This window comes from Neophocaena asiaeorientalis, unplaced genomic scaffold, assembly GCF_003031525.2.
Source record: "Neophocaena asiaeorientalis asiaeorientalis breed wild unplaced genomic scaffold, Neophocaena_asiaeorientalis_V1.1 scaffold303, whole genome shotgun sequence".
Taxonomy (NCBI): Eukaryota; Metazoa; Chordata; class Mammalia; order Artiodactyla; family Phocoenidae; genus Neophocaena; species Neophocaena asiaeorientalis.
Genome location: NW_020174420.1, coordinates 2,262,611 through 2,274,747, shown reverse-complemented (window position 1 = coordinate 2,274,747; position 12,137 = coordinate 2,262,611). Strand labels below are relative to the sequence as shown.

Genomic DNA, 12,137 nt, shown 5'->3' with positions numbered 1-12,137 from the left:
AAAATAGCATGAAGGGGCTTCCCTTGTGGCGCAGTGGTTGGGAGTCCGCCTGCTGATGCAGGGGACGCAGGTTCGTGCCCTGGTCCGGGAGGATCCCACGTGCCGCGGAGTGGCTGGGCCTGTGAGCCATGGCCGCTGGGCCTGCGCGTCTGGAGCCTGTGCTCTGCAGCGGGAGAGGCCACAACGGTGAGAGGACCGCATACCGCAAAACAAAACCACACACACACACAAAAGCAAACAAACAAACAAAATAGCATTAAGGATGAACGGTAGAAATGACAGTATACTGTTGCAACGTTCTACTACTATACTTGAAGTGGTATAATAATATTTGATGGGAAACTGTATATTGTAAACCCTAGTACAATCACTAAAAAGCAAAATAAAGAGGTATAATTATTAAGCCAGTAATAGAGCTAAAATAGAATTATATTAAAAGTTCTCATTAATATAAAAGAAGGCAGGAAAAGAGGGGAAAAAAACGAAGATGGGACAAATGATCAAATGGTAGATTAAAATCCAATCATATTTATAGTTATATTAAATGTCTAAATACTCCAAATAAAAGGCAGAGATTGTCAGATTGGGGAAAAAGAGGAAGCCTGATTATATTTTCCATAAAAAACCTATTTTGGATACAAAGACATAGATAGGTTAAAAATAAAAAGATGGAAAGAGATATACCATGTAAGCAGTGATTTTTAAAAAGGTAGAATGGCTACGTGAATATTAGACAAAGTAGACTTCAGAACAAAGATTATTACCAGTTAAAAAGAGGGATAAAAAAATTAAAATAAATAAAATAAAAAGAGGGATAATACATAGCGATAAAGGGGTCAATTCATTAAGAAAACATAACAACCCTAAACATATATGCACCTAATGAAAGAATTTCAAAATACATAAAGCAAATGATGATGGAATGGAAAGAAGGAAGAGACAAATCCACAATTATAGTTGGAAACATCAAAAAACTTCACCCCCAGCTCACCTAACACTGCGGGTTCAGATCCTGAAATTCCTTCAAGCTATTTCCTCTCTTTCTAAACATCTCTTACAGGGAAGATGCAGATACCTTGGCCTGGTTTCCTTATTTCTGTCCTGAGTCGGTAGGCATGGTCAAGTCTTACTTAGACTTTAAGGCCAAAGGCTGTTATGGATGTCCATAACGGAGAAGAGACAGATCAGAGGTTAGAGGAAATACAGACCAATGTCTTTTCGGACCTCTTCATTTTACTGATGGGGACAGTGAGGCCAGAATCCTGAAATAACTGACCTGAGATCACACCACTGGTTGGCTGTAGAGCCGGGACTAGAACGAGGATACCTGCCCTCAGTCCAGTGCTGTTTCTGGCAGAGGGGGGATCAGAGTGGAGGGAAGAAGAATGAAACGGAGAGGAGGGGAGGAGAGAAGAGCAAGTTTGTAGGGACTTAGTGGTTTGCAGACTTGAATTACACTCTTTGTTATGTTTCCAAACTTCAGGCCCTACAGTGCTGTTGGGGGAAGGAAGTTGGGAATGGTATACACATTGGAAACGGACACATTTTAAGACTTTCGAAGAGGCTTTTAGAGCCACTTTGAGGAGTGTCAGCGTTCTGGGGAACATTGCATGGGAAAAGTCAGCGATGGCTCAAGAAGTAGCAAGCCAAGGGAAAAGGTTTCCTTTTGGAAATCGAGTGAAGAAGTCTTGTCTTTATAATTTCCCTTATGTCCCCAGTATCAAATAGAGTTTCTGGAACACAGGGGATCAATCCTTCCACAGCCAGTACCCTGACACCCATCTCTACCTGGTTTATTTCAGCATAGGAACGTTGTCTCTGAAGGAACTCTTGTTGGGGCAGAGACACTGCTCAGAGCAGAGTTCCTCTAGTCCAAGTGGGGCACAGCTACACCCAAGGTCCTGCCGGCTGGGTCTCGATGCTCCTCTCCCCTACACATACACAGGAAAATGGTTAGATATGTACTAAAGATGCTGCTCATTGTGGAGTCTCTAAAATGTCAGGAGCCAGGGTGAGGACCACCAGCTGGGAAGAGAGCTCTGAACCAAGGCTTATGAATAACAATGTTAGCTTTAGCTGATACTTTACGGGAAGTGCCCATCGCTTTCCCATACCTGGTCCCTTTCAACCCAGTTACTCTTTGCCGTAATTATGCTTTTCATTTTACAGCTGAGGAAACAGTTTCAAATGCTTAAGTCAGTTTCCCAGGGACATGGGCCGGTAAGTGGCAAAGCTTGGAGTGGGACCCAGTTGACCAGATCCCTTACTCACCTTTGGAGGGTGAGAGAGACGTGTCAAGAGAGTATTCGGTCTCACGTTGGCCTGGGCTCCCTTAGGGTGCCTGTGTGAAGAATGGGGAGAAGGTCAGGGTGGGTGGTGAGACCAGTTCTGCCTGGAGAGTCAGGGTTTCACAGATGGGGAAAACATTTTAGATGGCACTAAAACAGCTTCCTAAATTTGGCTGTCCATCAGAAACAACCAGAGAAGTTAAAAAAAAGGCTGATTCCTGGACTCCTCCCCAGACCTATCAATTCAGTATCTCAGTGGGTAAAACTGAGAATGTACCTGTATTTGTCCCAACAGCTTCCTTGTGGCCAGATGGAGACCCTTGAAGGGCTGGCAGTTGGGGCCAGTCTCAGGGGCCTCCCATCTCATGCAGCTGTGGGCAGCCCCCTGCACCCCTCCTCCCTGGGGAGGGGGGTGGGGCTTCTGAATGGAAGACCAGGGTCCTGCCTGCTACTCTGGTACCCACCTGGGTCCAGAGACCAGGGTCCCATGGACACGGCAGGAGCCTCCCGGCTACATGATCTGCGCCGCACAGACTAGTTTACCACCACCTACTGAGGACTGTGCTTACGGAAATGATTTCTTTGTCAAAACACATGACAGTGAGCCTGTTTTGGCCCCAGGCTTCTGTTTCATAACTCCTTCTATCGGAGCAGAAAGAAGGAGCACATTATTTTTCTTCTGCTCCCTGTTTTCTCATGGCTCAAGACAGCAACAAGCACTTTGTGCAAACAGAAAAGCCGGCTTTGTTGTCTGAGGACAGGGAAGTGAGAGAGACAAGAAGGCGGCCTTTCACGGTGGGCTTGAGAATGGCAGAAAGAAAGCATTTGCACGCATTCACTGGCTCATCCAAGTTTCACAGGTTTCAGTAGTAAAAGTGATCTGGGCAGGTATGTGTCAAGGCTGTCTGGCAGAACGTTTTCTACTAGGAGGACTATTCTGGGATGATTTTATGCAATGATGATGTTTCTGTAAAACCAAGTGAGTCGATCAAGTTGTTGAGGGCATTTTGACGTTTAAGAAACCTTGGTACTAATATATGACAATAAGCAGCGGGCTTTCCATGTGTCACCTGCTCCTCCCTGTGACCTGTGAGGAGACAAGGTGGCCATTGTCATCCTTAGTCACAGAGGAGAAACCAAGGCTCAGAGACTGAGTTCCCTTTCCTCAGCTCACACAGCAGAGCCAAGTTCAGTTCCTGATGTGTGTGTTCGTTTTGCTTTACTCTGGTGATGTCGGAAACCATTCAGTAATATAAGTATTTCCCTATGTTACTGGTGTCATGAATCTGAATTTAATAAATTTTATCGAAGTATAGTTGATTCACAATGTTGTATTTATTTCTGCTGTACAGACGAATCTGAATTTTTACACGTTTTATTTTCTTCAAGTAGAGCACAGAAGTCGATTCAACTGATAAGTTAGCACAGCCTAGCAAGATGTGTACGTGACTTTGAGAAGCGTTCCTCACTAACAAAATTAAATTTTCTCAACAGTCCAGAAATGAATAAACAAGCAGAAATTTACCCCTAAGCTAGGTCTTTTCTCTTTCCACCTCCAGATAAATGCTCTTTCTAGAACAGTGATTCTCAAATTGTAGTGAGCGACAGGATGACCTAGAGGGTTTATAAGCCAGATTGCTGGGCCTCAGCCCTAGAGAGTCTGATTCAGCTGGTTTGGGGTTGGGCCTGAGAATTTGCATTTCTTGTAAATTCCCTAGTGATGCTGAGGCTGCTGTTATGTGGAACCCATTTTAAAAACCACTGTTTTATAGTGTTCTTTTCTATGTGTACACAAGTGTATATCTCTATAGCTCTGCATATATACACACACAGATTATTAAAAATGGACCCCTGCTTTACTTATAATTTAAAATTTTGTTTGTTTGCATTTAACAAAACAAGACATCATGCCAACTCTGTAGATTAGAATCTGCATCATTCTTTCTTTAAAAAAATTATCTTATTGCAGTTGATTTACAGTGTGTTAATTTCTGCCATACAGCAAAGTGATTCAGTTATACATATATATACACTCTTTCATATTGTTTTCCTTTATGGTTTATCACAGGATACTGAAAATAGTTTCCTGTGCTACACAGTAGGACCTATTGTTTATGCATTCTATATATAATAGTTTGCATGTGCTAATCTCAAACTCCCAATCCAACCCAGCATCATTCTTTTTAATGGCTACATAGGAATCCATTGTACGTCTGTACCGTTATTTATTTAACCAGTCTCTATTACTGGATGTTTAGACTGTTTCTATATTTTTCCTACTACGAACAATACTACTGCTCTTTTCATATATCTTTATACATTAGTGCTAACATTTCTGAAGGATACATTTACAGAAGTAGAATTCAGATGGGGGACAGTGATTATGTCTTAAATTACATACTGCCAAGTTATGCCCTACCCTCATAAAGTTTATTCCAAATTATATTCCTAACAGTAGAATTTGAAAAATCCCTCAACACTGAAGGTTAAACATCATTTTTATCTTTGCTTATCAGATAGGTGAAAAATGCTCTATTGTTATTTTGAGTTGCATGTCTTTTATTAGTGAAGTTGGGCATATGTTGTTGACCACTTATATTTCCTCTCTTGTGGTGTGCGTGCATATATCCTTTACCTGTTTTCAGGGGAAAGAAATTCAGAAAAATGCATGGCACTTTCCTCCCTGTATTGGGCGTGGCTTGGGCTCCTGACACCCTGTTGAAGCAATTTGGAGGTGCCACAGAAGAGGAACAGGAAACAAGCCACAGAAATGAGCAAAAATTATTAAAGGAATGAGTTTAGAAAAGCAGAATGAATAAAGATTGTTTAGGCCAGAGAATAGAAAAGGGAAGGGGCAGTAGGAAGGACTCACCACTTCTGAATGGTAGGCGTTTCAAGAAGGGTGGCTGATATGTACTCCTTCTACCAGGAACCAACTTCGGTTCCCATAGAGGGCTTTATTCAGTGTGAGGAAGGCCTTTCTGATTATACGTGCTGGTTCTAGTCTATGTTTCTACTCTTAGAGACATTTCAACTCAGCTGGAGATACACTTCAAATTATGGCACATAATCTTCCAAATAGCTCTGTGTTCCTTTTTTTTTTTAACTTAGAGAAATTTAAGATACAGTGGTTAGGTTAATCTGACTTCATTTAATTAAAAATTTGGGGCTCTTTCCTACCCACCTTCTGCCTCAGTGTTTGGAACTGTCCCTTCCTCCTTCCCAGCAGCATGTGCCTTTAGCACTTGCGGCAGCTCATTTACAAGTTATGTCCTCTGCCTGGATGCTGACTGGGGCGCCAGGGTTAATACGGCATCAACCCAGCTCAGCAGCTGAGAGGTCCCCTCTTTCCACAGGACCTGAGCAAGTGTTTTGCATTCAGGGAGTTTTCAGTGATCGGTACAATTCAGGCGGCAGCCCTCACCTGTGCTCTCTCTCTGCCTCTGCCCCTCTGCGACGATCTTGACTCCAATCCTATTACTGGGCTCTTTTCCCTGTTCTCCAGAAGGTACCCTCTTGTACCAAAAGCATTAGTGAGCACTGCAGTAAGAGGAAGGTACAGTCAAGGACCCGGGACCCCCTGACTTCCCTCTTCTATGAATAGAATTAGAGAGTCCAAACTAGAAAACTGAGGCATCACCAACTTCTCCCAAACCCTCCACTCCCCCAGTCCACTAGTGACTGGATCTTATCAAATTTCTCTAAAATGTGATCTATTTTTGCATCCTTATTATCCCTGGTTTAGTCTAAATCCTTTCTCCCTTTCCTGAATGAATGGTTTGGCCTGCTGGCTTCCTCTAGTCACATCCCCCTCCAGACCATTTAATCATATAACTATTCATTCATTCATTCACTCATCTGCCATTCTGTGAGAATTGACTTGTCTTTGTGCCAAACACATCCAATAAATGCTGTAAGACTGAGTTATCAATTACAAAGAAGACATCCAGGCAATCAGCCCTCTTGTCTTTCTTGGGTGGGGTTGCAGAGGCAAACGAACTTGAGGTGAGCCTTGAAGTGTGCATAGGTAGAAAATACCATGAGTTGTCCATCCAGCAGTCATTCCCCATTCTTTCTTGCTGCAGTGGTCCACATTCTCATATGCTCAGGGAAGCTGCTTTTGACTCCAGCCATAGATGGGGGATCTTGATTGGTTCAAACAAATCACAGTGGTTGCCCTTTCAGTGATTAGCTTAGGCCAATAGGACCTTAGGGGAAGGCTTCTGGGAGGCTGAGGGGAATGCTTCTGGTAAAGGTTTTCTTCCCTCATGAAAACAAATGTATGGGAAGAAAAGCTCCTCTTCTTCACAGATGTTACCATATATGCATGTGATTCCTGAAATCACAGCCACCTACTTGCAACTGGGAGGAGAGATATTGCCACATATTGAGGCTGGCAGAAAGGTGGAAAGCGTTTGGGTTCTTTAAGGTCACAAGCCTGCGAATTAAGCAACTCTGGAAACTACCCACCCACAAACTCCCATAACAAACTTATTATTTAAGTCTCTTTTACTTGGGTCTTCAGTTGCTTGCAGCCCAAAGTACCGTGCAGGTGAGATGCAGCCCAATGGGATGACTATTTCCTGGCTTGCTGTCCTGGGGTCACAGTGGCCCTGTTCATTTTTCTGACTTTCCCAAGGTCAGGTTTGCATGCTACAGGGTGTATTATTGAATACCAACTCTGCAGCCTGGCCTGATGGAAAAGCGGAGGATCTGGGGCTAGAACATGGGTCAGAGAGCCTGTCTTTTTCTTTTTTTTGTACTCAAGCATTGTTATTTATTCAGCAAATATCCTTAAGCACTTACTACGTGTCTGGCACTATTCTAGGTGCTGTAGTGACCAAAGAAAAAGGCACAATTTCTGGGTTCAAGGAGGTGCATCCACTACAGAGGTGACCATGTAGACTGATGTAATACAGGAACATTGTGATATGCTTTCCAAAAGCATAAAGAAATGGCCAGTGAGTGAACTGTGTACAAATTAGAAATTATAAGGCTTTAGTTTCTTTCCTTTTTTGTGTGTGTTTCTCTGTTCTTTTTTTAATTGAAGTATAGGTGATTTACAATGTTGTGTTAATTTCTGCTGTACAGCAAAGTGATTCAGTTTTATATATATATATATATATATATATATACATTCTTTTTTTTTTTTTTAAATTATTTATTTATTTGGCTGCACTGGCACGTGGGATCTTTTATTTGTGGCCTGTGGGATCGAGTTCCCTGATCATGGGTTGAACCCAGGCGCCCTGCTTTGGGAGCGTGGGCGGAGTCTCAACCACTGGACCACAGGGAAGTCCCTATACATTCTTTTTTCTTTTATTGATTTATTTAAAATTTTTATACCACCATCATGTAAAATGACTTTCAAGGCATCTACTAATGAAAAAAAAAACTTGAAAAAAATACACAGAAAAGAATTTAAACACAAACACAAAAAGGTATAAAGTGAAACATAAGCCGCCCTCCCATCTCTCTCCTGTTTCCCTTCCCCAGGGGCAACTATTGTTATCAATTTATTTTACATAATTCCAGAGATATTCTGTACGTATACATGCATGTATAGCTGTCCCCTTTGTTATACAAACAACAACACACACACAGTGCTCACACTGGTATGCACTTTGCTTTCTTCACATATTTTGAAAATCATTTACCATCAATATGTGTAGATTTTTAAAATACCTGTATAGTATACCATTATATTTATCTTTATACATTTGGGAATATACTCTATCTATAAATTGTATTCTGTCTTTTCCTCCACCTACCATTATAGCTTAAGTATTTCTCACAATAGTGAAAATGCTTTTCATCCATGTGTGATGTCTGCATACTGTTGCAGTGGTCAAATTGGATGAGAATAGCACTTTCATTCACATTTGATGAGCACATAAATTAATGTATCATTTCTGGAAGGCAGCTTGGCAATATGTTGCAAAAGCCTTAAAATATCCATATCATTTGTTTGACCCATTAATTCCATTTATTAAGAGTCTGTTCTAATTTCTAATGTAATAATCAGATATGAGAACAAGCATTTCATTGTAGTACTGTTTGTAATAGTGAAAATCTGAAAGCTGAATATTCAGCAAGAGGAAAGTAATAAAGTAAATTATGGTACATTCGTATAATGAAATAGTGTATAACAAGATAATATCCAAAGTTCATTTTAAAAAATGTGGTAAAATGTTCATCATATGATAAATAAAAAAATAAGAATTACAATTATATGTATGATCCCGATTTTGCTTGTAAAAAAGTAGAAAAATTTATACCTATTGCCTATATAGGGGGAAAAAAGAGAAACCCACTGAAATGTAATTTAGATAATGAGATTGAAATTGGTTTTGATTTTCTTTATAATTTTCCAGATTTTCTTGATTTTTTTCTCCAAGGAATGTGTATTACTTTTATAATCAGAAAAATATAAGAAACATTTTTAGCAATCTTTTGGCTCATATTTTATTGCAACAATTACAAATAAGACAATAACTAAGACAATGCTGCCTTCTTCAGATATGAGTAAGATTTTTCAATTGTGATCAAAAACTTCCCTTCTTTTGAATCCCCAAAGGAAAATAGGAAGAAGAGGGGAGATTTGGGTTTGCATTTGCAATTCTCAGCTGAGGCTGTAGCAGCAAAGGTTTTACCAGCGCGAAAGGGTTCAGGTCACGGGGAAAGAGCTTGAGAAAATAATTGAAAAATAAGATAATCGGGTAGGTACAGGCACTTGCTGTTTGGGGTTGGGTCACAAAGCTGCCTGCCAAAAGGAGAAGCCAGTGTCTTTGCAACTGGGTTTCAACCCTACAAAACTGTATCCTCCTCCCTGTGATTTTTAATCCCACTGGTGGTCACAGGGAGGCAAGTATGTTTGTCTTAAAGTATCACCCTGTGTAACTGAAGTAATTATAATAACTACCATTTAATGAGGGCCTATGAGATACTGTTTGCTTTGGGAACATTTTTTCTAATTTTTTTTAACATCCTTATTGGAGTATAATTGCTTTACAACGTTGTGTTAGTTTCTGCTGTATAACAAAGTGAATCAGCTATACATATACGTATATCCCCATATCTCTTCCCTCTTGTGTCTCCCTCCCTCCCATCCTCCCTATCCCACCCCTCTAGGTGGTCACAAAGCACTGAGCTGATCTCCCTGTGCCATGTGGCTGCTTCCCACTAGCTATCTATTTTACATTTGGTAGTGTGTATATGTCAATGCTACTCTCTCACTTCGTTCCAGCTTACCCTTCCCTCTCCCCATGTCCTCAAGTCCATTCTCTATGTCTGCATCTTTATTCCTGTCCTGCCCCTAGGTTCATCAGAACCTCTTTTTTTTTTAGATTCCATATGTATGTGTTAGCATACGGTATTTGTTTTTCTCTTTCTGACCTAACTTCACTCTGTATGACAGACTCTAGCTCCAACCACCTCACTACAAATAGTTCAATTTCACTTCTTTTTATGGCGGAGTAATATTCCATTGTATATATATATGCCACATCTTCTTTATCCATTCATCTGTCGACGGACACTTAGGCTGCTTCCATGTCCTGTCTATTGTAAATAGTGCTGCAATGAACATTTTGGTACATGACTCTTTTTGAATTATGGTTTTCTCAGGGTATATGCCCAGTAGTGGCATTGCTGGGTCATATGGTAGTTCTATTTTTAGTTTTTTAAGGAGCCTCCGTACTGTTCTCCATAGTGGTTGTATGAATTTGGGTTCTTTAAGGTCACAAGCCTGCGAATTAAGCAACTCTGGAAACTACCCACCCACAAACTCCCATAACAAACTTATTATTTAAGTCTCTTTTACTTGGGTCTTCAGTTGCTTGCAGCCCAAAGTACCGTGCAGGTGAGATGCAGCCCAATGGGATGACTATTTCCTGGCTTGCTGTCCTGGGGTCACAGTGGCCCTGTTCATTTTTCTGACTTTCCCAAGGTCAGGTTTGCATGCTACAGGGTGTATTATTGAATACCAACTCTGCAGCCTGGCCTGATGGAGAAGCGGAGGATCAGGGGCTAGAACATGGGTCAGAGAGACTGTTTTTTTTTTTTTTTTGTACTCAAGCATTGTTATTTATTCAGCAAATATTCTTAAGCACTTACTACGTGTCTGGCACTATTCTAGGTGCTGTAGTGACCAAAGAAAAAGGCACAATTTCTGGGTTCAAGGAGGTGCATCCACTACAGAGGTGACCATGTAGACTGATGTAATACAGGAACATTGTGATATGCTTTCCAAAAGCATAAAGAAATGGCCAGTGAGTGAACTGTGTACAAATTAGAAATTATAAGGCTTTAGTTTCTTTCCTTTCTTGTGTGTGTTTCTCTGTTCGTCTTTTAAATTGAAGTATAGGTGATTTACAATGTTGTGTTAATTTCTGCTGTACAGCAAACTGATTCAGTTATATATATGTATATATATACATATATATATATGCATTCTTTTTTTAAAAAAGTATTATTTATTTATTTGGCTGTGCCAGGTCTTGTTGCGGCATGTGGGATCTTTTATTTGTGGCCTGCGGGATCTAGTTCCCTGACCGTGGATTGAATCCAGGCCCCATGCATTGGGAGCGTGGGCGGAGTCTTAACCACTGGACCACAGGGAAGTCCCTATACATTCTTTTTTAAAAAATATTCTTTTCTGTTATGGTTTATCATAGGATATTGAATATAGTTCCCTGTGCTATACAGTAGGACCTTGTTGTCTATCCATCCTATATATAAAAGCTTACATCTGCTAACCCCAGCCTCCCACTCCGTCCCTTCCCCAACCCCCTCCCCCTTGGCAACCACCAGTCTGTTAGAGAGCCTCTCTTACCGTCTCGTCTTATGCCAGAGAGTGCCCAGCATATCCAGAAACCATGAGCTTCCCAGGCTGGAAAGGCATCTTGGCTACCATCTGGGTCAGAGGACAAGCAAGTGATTTAAATGAATGAACAGGCCTGTGTTAGCTTAGTAAACATGTAGGAATATCCTTTATTTCATGAAGAAAGAAGCTGTCTTTAATTTTTTCTTGATGCAGATGGACCTCTTGGTTTACCTTTCATTGTTCTTATGGGAATGGAAAAAGAAGAACTGTTCTATTGAAAAATAAACTCAGCCTCCAGGTTGGGGAGACATAGGCTATATTGGGAAATGTGGTAGACTGCAGAGTGCCCATCTAAAGGGGACGGCTGTGGTTGGCACCAAGTGATTGCTGCCATATGGAAATCCCAGAGCAGTATGATAAGTCTTCTGATTTCTCAAGAGAAGCCAGAAATCTGATTTAAAATTTTTTGGAAGGCAGATATATCCCTTTGTGTGGTGAACATGTGCCTTCTAGGCACAAACATCTGGAAGCAGAACCTAGGGACAGAGGCATTTGGGGTTAGGAGTGCAGAGTGTGTGGGTGAAGATTCAGAGAGAGGGAGACAGGAGCTTGGGCTTTTGAGGGACAGATGTTGAATTCTCGTCTAGGTGACAAACATGAAAATGAGGTTAAAAAGCACATTATAGAAAATATAGAAATGACTAAAGAAGAAAATGAAAACCACTCACGAGCCTGCTATGTAAAGAAACACTAATTTTTAATCTTTTCCCCTTATAGTCTTTTTTTTTTTTCTCTTATAGTCTTCTTTCCTGACTTTGTTTTTTTTTTTATTTTTTAATTTTTGGATGCGTTGGGTCTTCGTTGCTGCGTGCGGGCTTTTCTCTAGTTGCCGGGAGGGGGGCTACTCTTTGCTGTGGTGCGCAGGCTTCTCCTTGCGGTGGCTTCTCCTGTTGCGGAGCACAGGCTCTAGGCACGCGGACTTCAGTAGTTGCAGCATGCGGGCTCAGCAGTTGTGGAGCACAGGC

At 41.1% G+C, this 12,137-nt stretch overlaps 1 protein-coding gene across 2 annotated transcripts in view; it reads right to left on the bottom strand.

The window, feature by feature from the left end:
- Positions 1-909: 909 nt before the first annotated feature.
- The window catches only part of TGFA (transforming growth factor alpha), a 130,704-nt gene continuing 119,476 nt past the window's right edge, over positions 910-12,137 (bottom strand). Inside the window, exons 9-11 of one of the 2 annotated variants that reach the window (XR_003004701.1) lie at positions 11,122-11,202; positions 2,272-2,341; positions 910-1,931 (exon numbers count right to left, since the gene is read on the bottom strand). The gene's annotated coding sequence lies outside the window, so the exon portion shown is untranslated. The remainder of the gene's footprint in view (positions 1,932-2,271; positions 2,342-11,121; positions 11,203-12,137) is intronic. The other variant, XR_003004700.1, reaches the window with a different exon arrangement.